The 10,624-nt window shown below is 48.6% G+C and overlaps 1 protein-coding gene across 1 annotated transcript in view; it reads right to left on the reverse strand.

Annotated features, from left to right (window-relative positions):
* Positions 1 to 10,624, reverse strand: part of LOC135812994 (uncharacterized) — a 54,989-nt gene that overhangs the window by 39,658 nt on the left and 4,707 nt on the right. The window lies entirely within an intron of this gene.

The raw sequence follows: 10,624 nt of genomic DNA on the forward strand, positions 1-10,624 counted from the left end.
CGCAGACACACACGCACACAGACACACACACACACACACAGACACACACAAACATACACAATTAACTATAACACACAGTAGCTTGTGGTACGGAGGGTGCTGGCCAGCGAAGTGAGAGGCTACGGAGAGAGCAGGATTTTAGCGGAGCCAAGAATATAATCCTGCCTGAGGGACGAAGACTGAGAGCCCTAAGCAGCCGGAAATGAGCATGGCAAATACCCGTTTATTTACTTTATCAAAGTAAATGAGAGATGAGAAATGGGAGGTGGGTGGGTGAAACACAATGATCTGACAAGAGTGATCCACACACAGAACGGATCGAAATATATAACTAGGCAAACTTTAGTATGCCACATGGAGTGCCCGAGACGCATGCCGCCTACGTTGAGCGTGGCGCATGAATGAATGCCACGTTGAGTATCACGTAGAATGACACGTAGAATGCCACGACGCGGAGAGTACCATGTGAGCATACACCAAGACGTTTGGCCGACATGGTTACCGTGATGAACAGTGCACGTGACTGTAGCCAGCAGCAAAGCATGAGCATGCAGTAAAAGTGCTAGCAATCATAGCAGCATAGTTTGAGTGGTAGCACGAAGCAGCCGCGTGCACCCATTAATCTGCATTATTACTATAATGCTACACAACCAAACTCATACACATACACACAGCACACACACATGCGAGCACACACACACACACACACACACACACACACACACACACACACACACACACACACACACATACACACACACACACATACACACACACACAGCACATAAACAGCACACACACATGCACAGAGCACACACAAACAGCACACAAACACAAACAGCACACATACACACGAACACACACACACGAACACATACACACGAACACACACACACGAACACACACACACACACACACACACTAACTACAACATACAGCAGCTTGCGGTACATAGGGTGCTGGCCAGCGAAGTGAGATACTACGGAGAGAGCAGGATCTTTGCGAAGCCAAGAGGATAGTCACGTCCGAGGGCGAAGGCTGAGGGCACTCAGTAGCCGGAAATGAGCGTGGCCAACACCCGTTTATTTAATTTATCAAAGTAAATGAGAGATCAGAAATGGGAGGTGGGTGGGTGGGTGAACGCAGCGATCTGACAAGAGTGATCCACACACAGAACGGATCGAAATAATATAGAATAATATATCGTAAAGTCGTGGATAAAAGCCGGGCTTATACGCATAGAAGCCGCTTTCTGCACATCAGGCTTTAATGCAAACCATGCTTATATGCAGCACCGATATTTTTCCCAGGCTTGTAATTTAAAATAATATGCACATCTTCTACGCGCAACACGCGTACATCTACCACTGACTACTGGTATGGCGGCAGTTTTACTATGCACCGTACATATCGCATGCACTCTTGACTTACCCGATCCGCGCTTGCATAGAACTTATTAGAAGCCAGACTTATATGTATTTGACCCGTTTGATTTTCAGGCTTCTATCCGCGATGTGCTTGTATGCAAACCCGACTTTTATCCGCGACTTTGCGGTAGGCGAACTTGAGCATGCCACGTTGAGTGCCCACGACGCATGCCGTCTACGTTGAGCGTGGCGCATGAATGCATGAATGTCACATTGCGTGTCACGTTGCATGACACGTACAGTTGTGGCAAGTGAAATCCGACAATTGCCATAGGGGACAGCGCCACAAATGAACATCTGATCATCAATGATGTAATGCACCGCATCTAATTTGTACTATAGAGCCGTATGCATCCCAAACAGATCGAAAGGTCACAGCGTAGATACACACAGTTCACAATATGGTACATATAAGGAGTATGTAAACACAGCCCCATCCAATCCCCATTCATTTTTGCCAGCACCTTTTGAACCTTGACTGTGATGAGTACGAGTTTTGTCATCAGACAGATAAAGTTGTATGTAACACATGTACTGTACGTATGCAGGGCAGCAAAGCATAAGCCTGCAGTAAAAACGCTAGCAATCATAACAGCATGGTGGCAGCAGGAAGCAGCCGCGTGCACCCATCAATCTGCAGTATTACTATAATGCTGCACCCACACACATACACACACACACACACACACACACACACACGCATACATACACGCAAACCCGCACCCACACACACATTAGACGTCCAAAAACACATTTCACCACGTTTCAAAGCTTTGCCTGCGCCAACAACGTTTCCTCCGCTTTACAAACTAACAATACGGATGTCTCAAACACACGCTCCAAGCACACGGCCTATTTCCGAAAGCAGAACAAAAAAACAATGGTGTCTGATTGAAACAACAGCAACGCTCTTGATAACCACGTGACAACCTTGAATATGTTATACTGTACTGGGTCTCTTGTACTGCTAAGGGTGACTTGAGGAGTGACAACATTGAAAGTGTTATACTGTACTGGGTCTCTTGTACTGCTAAGGGTGACTTGAGGAGTGACAACATTGAAAGTGTTATACTGTACTGGGTCTCTTGTACTGCTAAGGGCGACTTGAGGGGACCAGAATGATTATGTGTGTACAAATATGTTCGTACCTCCACTTCTAAACACAGGATAGTTACAAACGACCACTCTACGTGTTCAGGAAGACCTTGACTATCGACTCGTCACATCGTTTTGTGTCAAGGAATATAGTCTTATAGATGTCGCCAGAGCGAAGCCTGAAGTGCGCCACTTGGACAAACAATTGTCGCGAGTAGAAAACAAGTCATGAAGTATGAGCATCGCTGTTATCTATTTTTTCACGGCAATCCATGCGTATTGGCAATCAAAACATCGAGATTCTCAGTGGCTTTCAGGTCAACCTTTTCCGCGCTGAAAGTTGACTGTGCTGCGCTCGATGGAGCGCGCCGGAAAGCGCAAATACTACGAAAGTGCAGAGCACGAATTTCGATCAGACATCCTCGCGAAGAAGACAATTTTCGCTGCATCGTCGCTCCGTAGTTGTCTACCTGGTCTTGATATCTTTCCACAGAGCCATCGTTTGTAAAGATCTGTGGAGATCTAGCTGAGTTATGACACATTGATTCCCGCTCAATGGCACTTCGAGGGTTAAACACGAGTACATGACAAGCAACGAAAACAGGCAGTGAAACCAGACAGCAGAATGACAACAGTTTGTTATGTGCACAAGCTCACAAATTCTTCTCGTGCTTTTCCCCCGCTGGTAGAGATTTGAAATCTAGAACAATCGTCTATAAACATTTCAAGCAAGAGTACATAAACCAGAGTGGGCACCTCCGTAAAACCAATCTCACAACGAAGTGAAGCATGGAAAGAAGAAGCGTCTTTATGTTATTGGGCCTAGTTCCCGTTTAACTGAATCACCGAGGCGATGAAGAGAAATTCGTGTGCGTGTTTCGTCTTTTGTACAACAAGCAGCAATGCGCACCCGAAGAAAAAACCTTGGTGATACGGGGAAATAGCCACGTGAACCAGCGTGAGATGCAGCAAAAGTTCGTCCTTATGAGCTAAACAACAGCACTTCGAGACGAGACGATTTCCCCCTCAGCATCACGCCCTGGATTACAAGTGACTACAATGCGCTGATCTCGCGACAAGAAATAAGCAAGAAAGTCAACTGAACATACTACATACAACTGTACTAGATAGTAAGGGATTACGAGTTTCATACTTCGAAGTACAGGTACAATGTAGTGTTTGGCGCATGGAGTTTACATGTGTCAGCAATTTCCACTCCTAATGTCACAATTCACTATATTCTACTGCAAGGAGCAATATGGAGAGGAGGATGAGACCCTTTAACAATTTGCTCCACAATTCTCGCTGACCCCAGCCGACCAGGAGCCCGTGCGCCTATAACCTCTTCCTGACACCTAGACAGTTCTTGCAGACAGCGAGAACACATCAACACACGTCATATGGAATACAAGAATGACACCGGCATCATAGGTAGAGTCACACCCATTCACAAGAAGAAATCCAAGAACCTGCCTCAACACTACAGACCTGTGTCTCTGCTGTCTATCATATCCAAAGTGATGGAAACAATTGTCAATCGTCAGATAGCCAGTTTCGTGGAGTCCCACAATGTCATCTCTGTGAAACAGTTCGGGTTCAGAAAGGGCCTGAGCACAGCCGACGTCTTAACCAAGCTCCACTGTGAATGGTCCCGAGCAGCCGGCCTAGGAGGAGCCGCCCATGTTTTGGCGATAGACATAGCAGGCGCCTTTGATAAAGTCAGCTATGCTGGTCTGCTGCATAAGGCTTCCGTGTACGGTCTAGACGGCCCGCTTCTCGGATGGCTGGAAAGCTACCTGCACAACGGGCGCCTGCAGGCTGTTGTGGGCGGCCAAGAGTCCTCCCTGCACCATATCCAAGCAGGGGTACCACAAGGTAGCATCCTTGGACCAACGTTATTCCTCCTGTACGTAAATGACTGCAAGGACACCTTGCCTGCTGGTGCTGAGCTTGCCACGTATGCAGATGACACGACACTGTATCAGTGCATCTCTGCCACCGCCAGCATATCCGACTCTGCAGCACAACTCCAGGAAGCAGTGGACGCCGTCTCCCACTGGGGTTCCAAGTGGAAGGTCACCTTCGAGCCATCCAAATCTCAGGCCCTCATCATCGACCACCGCAAGCCTCCCCCAGCGTTCCCACCAGTGCTCTTCAATGGAGTGACTGTTCCTGAAGAGAAGGAAATTAAACTTCTGGGCATAGCATTCGACTCGCAACTGTCCTACGCAGCACACCTCCGGGCCGTGGCCTCAAAGGCTGCCCAACGCCTACACTTCCTGAGAAAGGTTGCGCCCCTGTTGGACTCCAGCGGCCGCACGGCAGTCTACAAAGGCTTCGTGCGGCCAACAATGGAATACTGCTGCCTGGTGTGGATGGGGTCAGGTACATCCAGACTGGACAAAATCCAGCACAAGGCACTGAAGGTGATTGACCCAGGCGCCTGGCTCCCCAGCCTGAAACACCGCCGACTGGTTGCTGCGCTTTCGTTCACGTTCAAGCTGTCTTAACTTCCAACAACAAGCCTTCTGAAGCCCAACCTCCCACCTCCAGCCAATCCCCGCTCAGTGGGTGGTCGATCCACTAGGTTAGCCACGGAGACTGCCCACTGCCACCCGCTCCAGCTCAAGTCGACGCTGCCCGTGTGCATTCGTAGCAGCCTCCAGGGTTCCTACCCAGACTGCATTATTCCCTTGTGGAACAGCCTACCAGCGACCATTCTACCAGCACGGCCGCAACCCAGCCAGCTCCAATCATTCAAAGAAAAATGCAACAAGTATCTGCTGCACCTGAACTGGCAAGCAGCCACCGACGCCCTATGAAACGGTTTAGACCAGTGCCTCACTAGCATCCTCCCCCCCCCCCCCCTTACCACAATGTGACGTTATCTTTCACTCTGCTTCTCTCACGACCATCTACCCATTGTTCTTGTTTCTCACTATTATTCATTTCCCCTCTCCCTCCCCTCTTCATGGTTTTACTGCGTTATGGCGCGCTTTGTCTGCGTAGACGCCGAGACCTTTGAGGTCGGCAGAGCAGCCTGGCCCCGCCACCACTTCTCGCACATATTCGGGAATATAGTGGACTTTCGTATATAAAAAAAAAAAAAAAAAAAAAAAAAAAAGGCTCACACAGCCATGGGGCCAACAGAAAATATAGTGTGTTGAAACGAAGCACAAGTACGATATAAAAATAAATTTATTATATGTTACACTCAGTATATGGTCACGTCTCTATATATGGTCACAGCTCTATATATGGTCACTTTATACCCAGCTCATATTAACCCCCACTAATTCCTGTGATCTATAACTGGTGAATATAATATCTCCTTATCGCCTTCTTAGTATTTGACCCCACTAATTTCCCTGATACCTAAGCGGTCAAATATATCGCGTATTTGACTGCTTAGTCAAATATATTTTGACTACTTATATTTGACTCAGGGTTCAGGGTTCCGAGGCCGCCCGAGAACAACCCTCCCGCGAACTATCAACAACGACCTGAAAAATTCCAGATCCACAAACTCCCTCACATCACACGAGTATCTAGTTGCACTGAGGCAGCTCGCCCAGGATCGTCAAAAGTGGAAGGAACTAATGTGTGCTGTGTGTAGTGGCTGAAGTTATACAATTACACTAGATACTCTGACAATAATATCGGATACAATTACACTAGATACTCTAGATACTAGGTACTATAGATACTAGATACTCTAACAATTGTATCACTAATTATGATAATGATTACCACATCAAATGCTGCAGAGACCTATCCAGAATCGGCGATATGTGGCCCTGGCCTGGAGATCTGCAACTGCAATCGGTGTCTACTTTGCAATATTAACGGATTAGTTCCCTTTGTCGATTGATGGATTAATTGGTACCAACGCATTCGTAACTCCGATTAGTAATTTCGGCTCTGTTTTGTTTTGAACTGCATACGTATGTTTAACTCATTGGATTTCTTTGTATTCTGTATCTCGTTATCGTTATCTTTTCCTCTAGCCCTCTCGCTTAGGATGAGATTTCTTTTTTATGGCAGCGAAGGCTATAAACCTGCTTTATGCAGGTTGTTGCCAACGCGAACAAGCAAAATAATAAATAAAATATTTGACTCCTTAGAATTTCTTGGACTTAGAAATTTTCTCTCCAGCTTAGAAAAAGAAATTTTTGAAGAAAGCAGAAATACACAAAATGGGATTTGAACCCACAACCATGTGAATCTCAGTTACTCTTCCTTACCACCCAGCCACTGTGCTACCGATGCTGAACCTGGTTTAAACAATGACCTTGATCATGCAATGTCGTACAATGCGGTATAGGCCATAGTATAATACTAGAATTACAAAGTTATGTCGTATATGAAGAGAAACTATTGCGTGGAGAACACGATAAATAGATTAAAGACCTCCTCACCGGTCTATAATCTATACATATTCACCACTTTAACTTGGGGTATATTTGCTATATTACCCACTTAGAGGTTGTAACTTTTCAACTTTCAAGGGACTGAGAAATTTTCTCTCTAATTGAAAAAGAAAAAAATTTAGGAGAAGATAGAAGTTTCAGCAGGAATCGAACCTGCAACCATAAGACTCCCAGGCACCTATCTTGACCACCCAGCCACCAGGGTGTTGATGCAGATGTTGGTTGAAAGATAGGTCTTTGGTCTCGAACACGCAATGCTACCTACACATAAGGCCATCATTTTTTATATCTATGTTTCGCGTCGTCCGCACGCATACGTTTTGATTTTTTCCGGAAAAAAAATAAAATAATCGAACATGCACAGTGAGTGTACGATCGTGCGAGTCATCAGTGTGGACTGGTTGCATACGGCGAAGCTGGGATTCAGAATTGGCCTCGAGGCCAGCGTTGGTAGATCGTTTGTTCTGCATCTGCGAGCAGAATTCTTTGAGCTTACACCAGACCGCATCGATCGCCTCAAGCTGAGAGGATGCAACGTTTCGGAGCTCTTTGCACCACTGCTGAAGGCTGAGTACAATAATCCAACGGCACCAACGGCTGCCTCCTCTGTCCAAAGTGAATATTTCCTCTTGCTGATAACCCAGATTTTGTGCTTCGATGTCTTTTTTTTTTTTTTTTTTTTTTTTTTTTACTATTGAACACTCACTGCATGATGAACTAAAATGAGGAGAAGAACTCGACACAATGGTACATATCCAGCAGGACGGAGTGGGTGGGACCTGTGAAGCTCAGCCGACCAAGGGTCTCGGCATCACAGCTGCACATGTGCACCAAAGGAAAGAAAACGGGGAGTGGAAGGGCGGGGAGGGGAGCAGGAGAGCAAGAACTCTAAGGGTAGGAAAGAGAGGAGGGGGGGGGGGAACCAGGAAACTTGTTATTCCAAGATATGAGTGCAAACAAGTACGCAAACAAGTACAACTAGAGCAGTATCAAGATGATGATGCTGAGGCGAACCCAGAGGCTGATTGCCGTGCAGATTTGACGAAAGATTAGAGGAGAGTTAGAGAGAGATAAAGACAGATGGATTGGGAGTTTGATGAGAAGGGAGTGCTCCGAGAACATGAACAGGGTCGTACTGGCAGTAGCCTAGGGGGCGATGTCCGTGGCCAATGACCAACCCGACCGTTTTAGGTAGCGGTAGGTCTGAACCTTGAACTGCTGCATCCCTTTCGCAGACGATGCATCGCGTAGGAGAGTGGCTGGCAGTTCATTCCAGGCTTCGATGAGGCACTCCGGGAAAGAGCGCAGCGCAACATTGCACGATCTGGCAGGTAGGGCTGTCTGGAGTTGAAGCTCGTGCGCAAGGTTGGCTGCCGAGCGGCGACGTGTGGCAGGCGCGATGGCGGATGCGATGGCCCTGGCTGGGCGTGTCGCTGCAAGAGCTGGCGGGCTTGCGATGTAATGGAGCTTGTACAGAGTTGTGAGGCCGGCCACACGGCGCCGCAGGGACAGAGTGTCCATTGCAGCCCCTGTCCCAATCAGGGTGAGGGCACGATGCTGGACTCGGTCCAGCTGTGAGAGATGGGTAGCCGCAGCTCCCATCCAGACAAGTGGACAGTACTCCATTAGAGGCCGAATGAACCCCCGGTATGCTGTGGCCCGGCCCGGTGGGTCCAGGACATGGCACGCCTTGCGGAAGAAACCAATTCGCTGTGTGGCACGCACTGCAGTTCCTCGAAGATGCTCCGAGTATGTTAGATGGGCATCAAACGTCACTCCAAGGAGCTTCAGCCGCGAGCATTCTGGGACCGCTGTGCCGTTGAACTTGATGGGTGGTGTCTCCAAGGGTCTGCGGTGGCGGGACACAGTTATGGCCTGTGATTTCGTTGGCTCAAAAGTGACGCGCCACTGAGCACCCCATTCAGCAAGTGCATTCACACCAGCTTGGAGGTTGCGGCACACTTCTGTCACAGCATGTGGCGTTGGGATGTGGGCATAAAGCGTGGTGTCATCTGCGTAAACAGCCGGAGTGATTCCTTCCGGTAGGACGTCGCAGGCGTCATTCACGTACAGCAAAAACAGTGTGGGCCCAAGGATGCTCCCTTGTGGGACCCCAGCATCAATCTTGTATGGTTCTGAAGATGCTCCGCCGACTACTCCCTGCAATTTCCTGTCATACAGGTAGTCAGACAGCCAGTTGAGGAGGGGACCAGTGATGCCATATGACGCAGCCTTGTGGAGCACGCCTCGGTGTGAAACTTTGTCGAATGCTCCTGCTATGTCGACAGCCAGCACGCGGACTGCGCCACCACGTTTGACTTCGGAGACCCAGGATTGGTTGAGAGACGTGAGAAGGTCAGATGTGCTGAGCCCCTGCCGGAATCCGTACTGGTGGATGGACAGAGCCTTTTCATGCTCAAGATGATTGATTATGGCAGTGTTGACAATCTTCTCCATGACTTTGGAGACAACAGATAACAAGGACACAGGTCGGTAGTTCTTAACAGCAGAATGAGATTGCTTCTTGTGTATCGGGACCACACGGGCTACTTTCCAGAGAGAGGGCTGGACATGACACCGAAAACAGAGTGAGAACAGCTTGGCAAGTGGTGCAGCCAAAACTTTTGAGCACTGCTTCAGAACTCTGGCAGGGATGCCATCGGGTCCGGTAGCCTTGGTTGGATCCAGCTGGCGGAGCTGGCGCTGGACTGTTGCTTCCCGAAATCGGACAGTTGTCAGGGCAGATGTACACCTAGGAGGAAGGTAAGGAAGGTCGGAGTGCTGTAGATCTTGATCACCCAGACTGCATTTGCTCGCAAAGAATTCTCCAAAGCAAGTAGCCTTTTCCTGGTTGGTGACATATTCTCTACCCTGGGCATTGCGTAGGACAGGGATAGACGAGCTGCGGCCAGAGCCTGCAGCTTGCTTCAGGAGTGACCACCATTGCTTGTTTCGCAGTGATCCATGTTTGAGCCGATCTCGGATGCGGGCAGATTCTGCCTGCTTTGCGAGACGAAGGCAATTGGCAGAGGCTCGGACTTTGGCATTGTAGTCAATGAGTTGCTGGTGGCAGGTGGGGTGTCTCCTGAGACGGTTCCATGCATTCTTCTTTGCCTGGGTAGCGGCTGAGCATTCCGGCGTCCACCAGGATGGATCTGTTGGTTTCGTCGAAAGTTCTTTGTGTGGAATGAAGCGATTCATGCCTTCCATGACAACAGTGGTTACTGATCTGCACGACGCCTCGGGGTCTTCTGATATATCCCAGTTTGCTGTTGAGTAGAAGTGCCGAAGCCGGCCCCAGTCTGCCTGAGCATACCTCCAAACGCGCTGTTTATTCGGTGGTTCGCGGAGTGGGGTGGCATCAAAAGTGGCCACAAGGGTGGCATGGTCTGATGCTCCAATGGGGTCCAGTACATTTACCACCACTGAGGTCTCCGAGAAGTCGCCGAGTATGAGGTCCAGGGTGTTCTCACCACGTGTCGGTTGAGTAACGTGCTGGTGGAGCCCGTGGAACGCAGAGAGTTCTTCCATGTATTCACCAGCCGGTGTAGTCTTTGTGCTGCATAGCCAGCTTTCATTATGAACATTTAAATCCCCGGCTATCACGACGCTGTTCCCGAAGGATCGAGCTTGATCCATGACTGAGTCAAGATACTCAAGCAGAGAGACATC

This window comes from Sycon ciliatum, chromosome 3, assembly GCF_964019385.1.
Source record: "Sycon ciliatum chromosome 3, ocSycCili1.1, whole genome shotgun sequence".
NCBI lineage: Eukaryota > Metazoa > Porifera > Calcarea > Leucosolenida > Sycettidae > Sycon > Sycon ciliatum.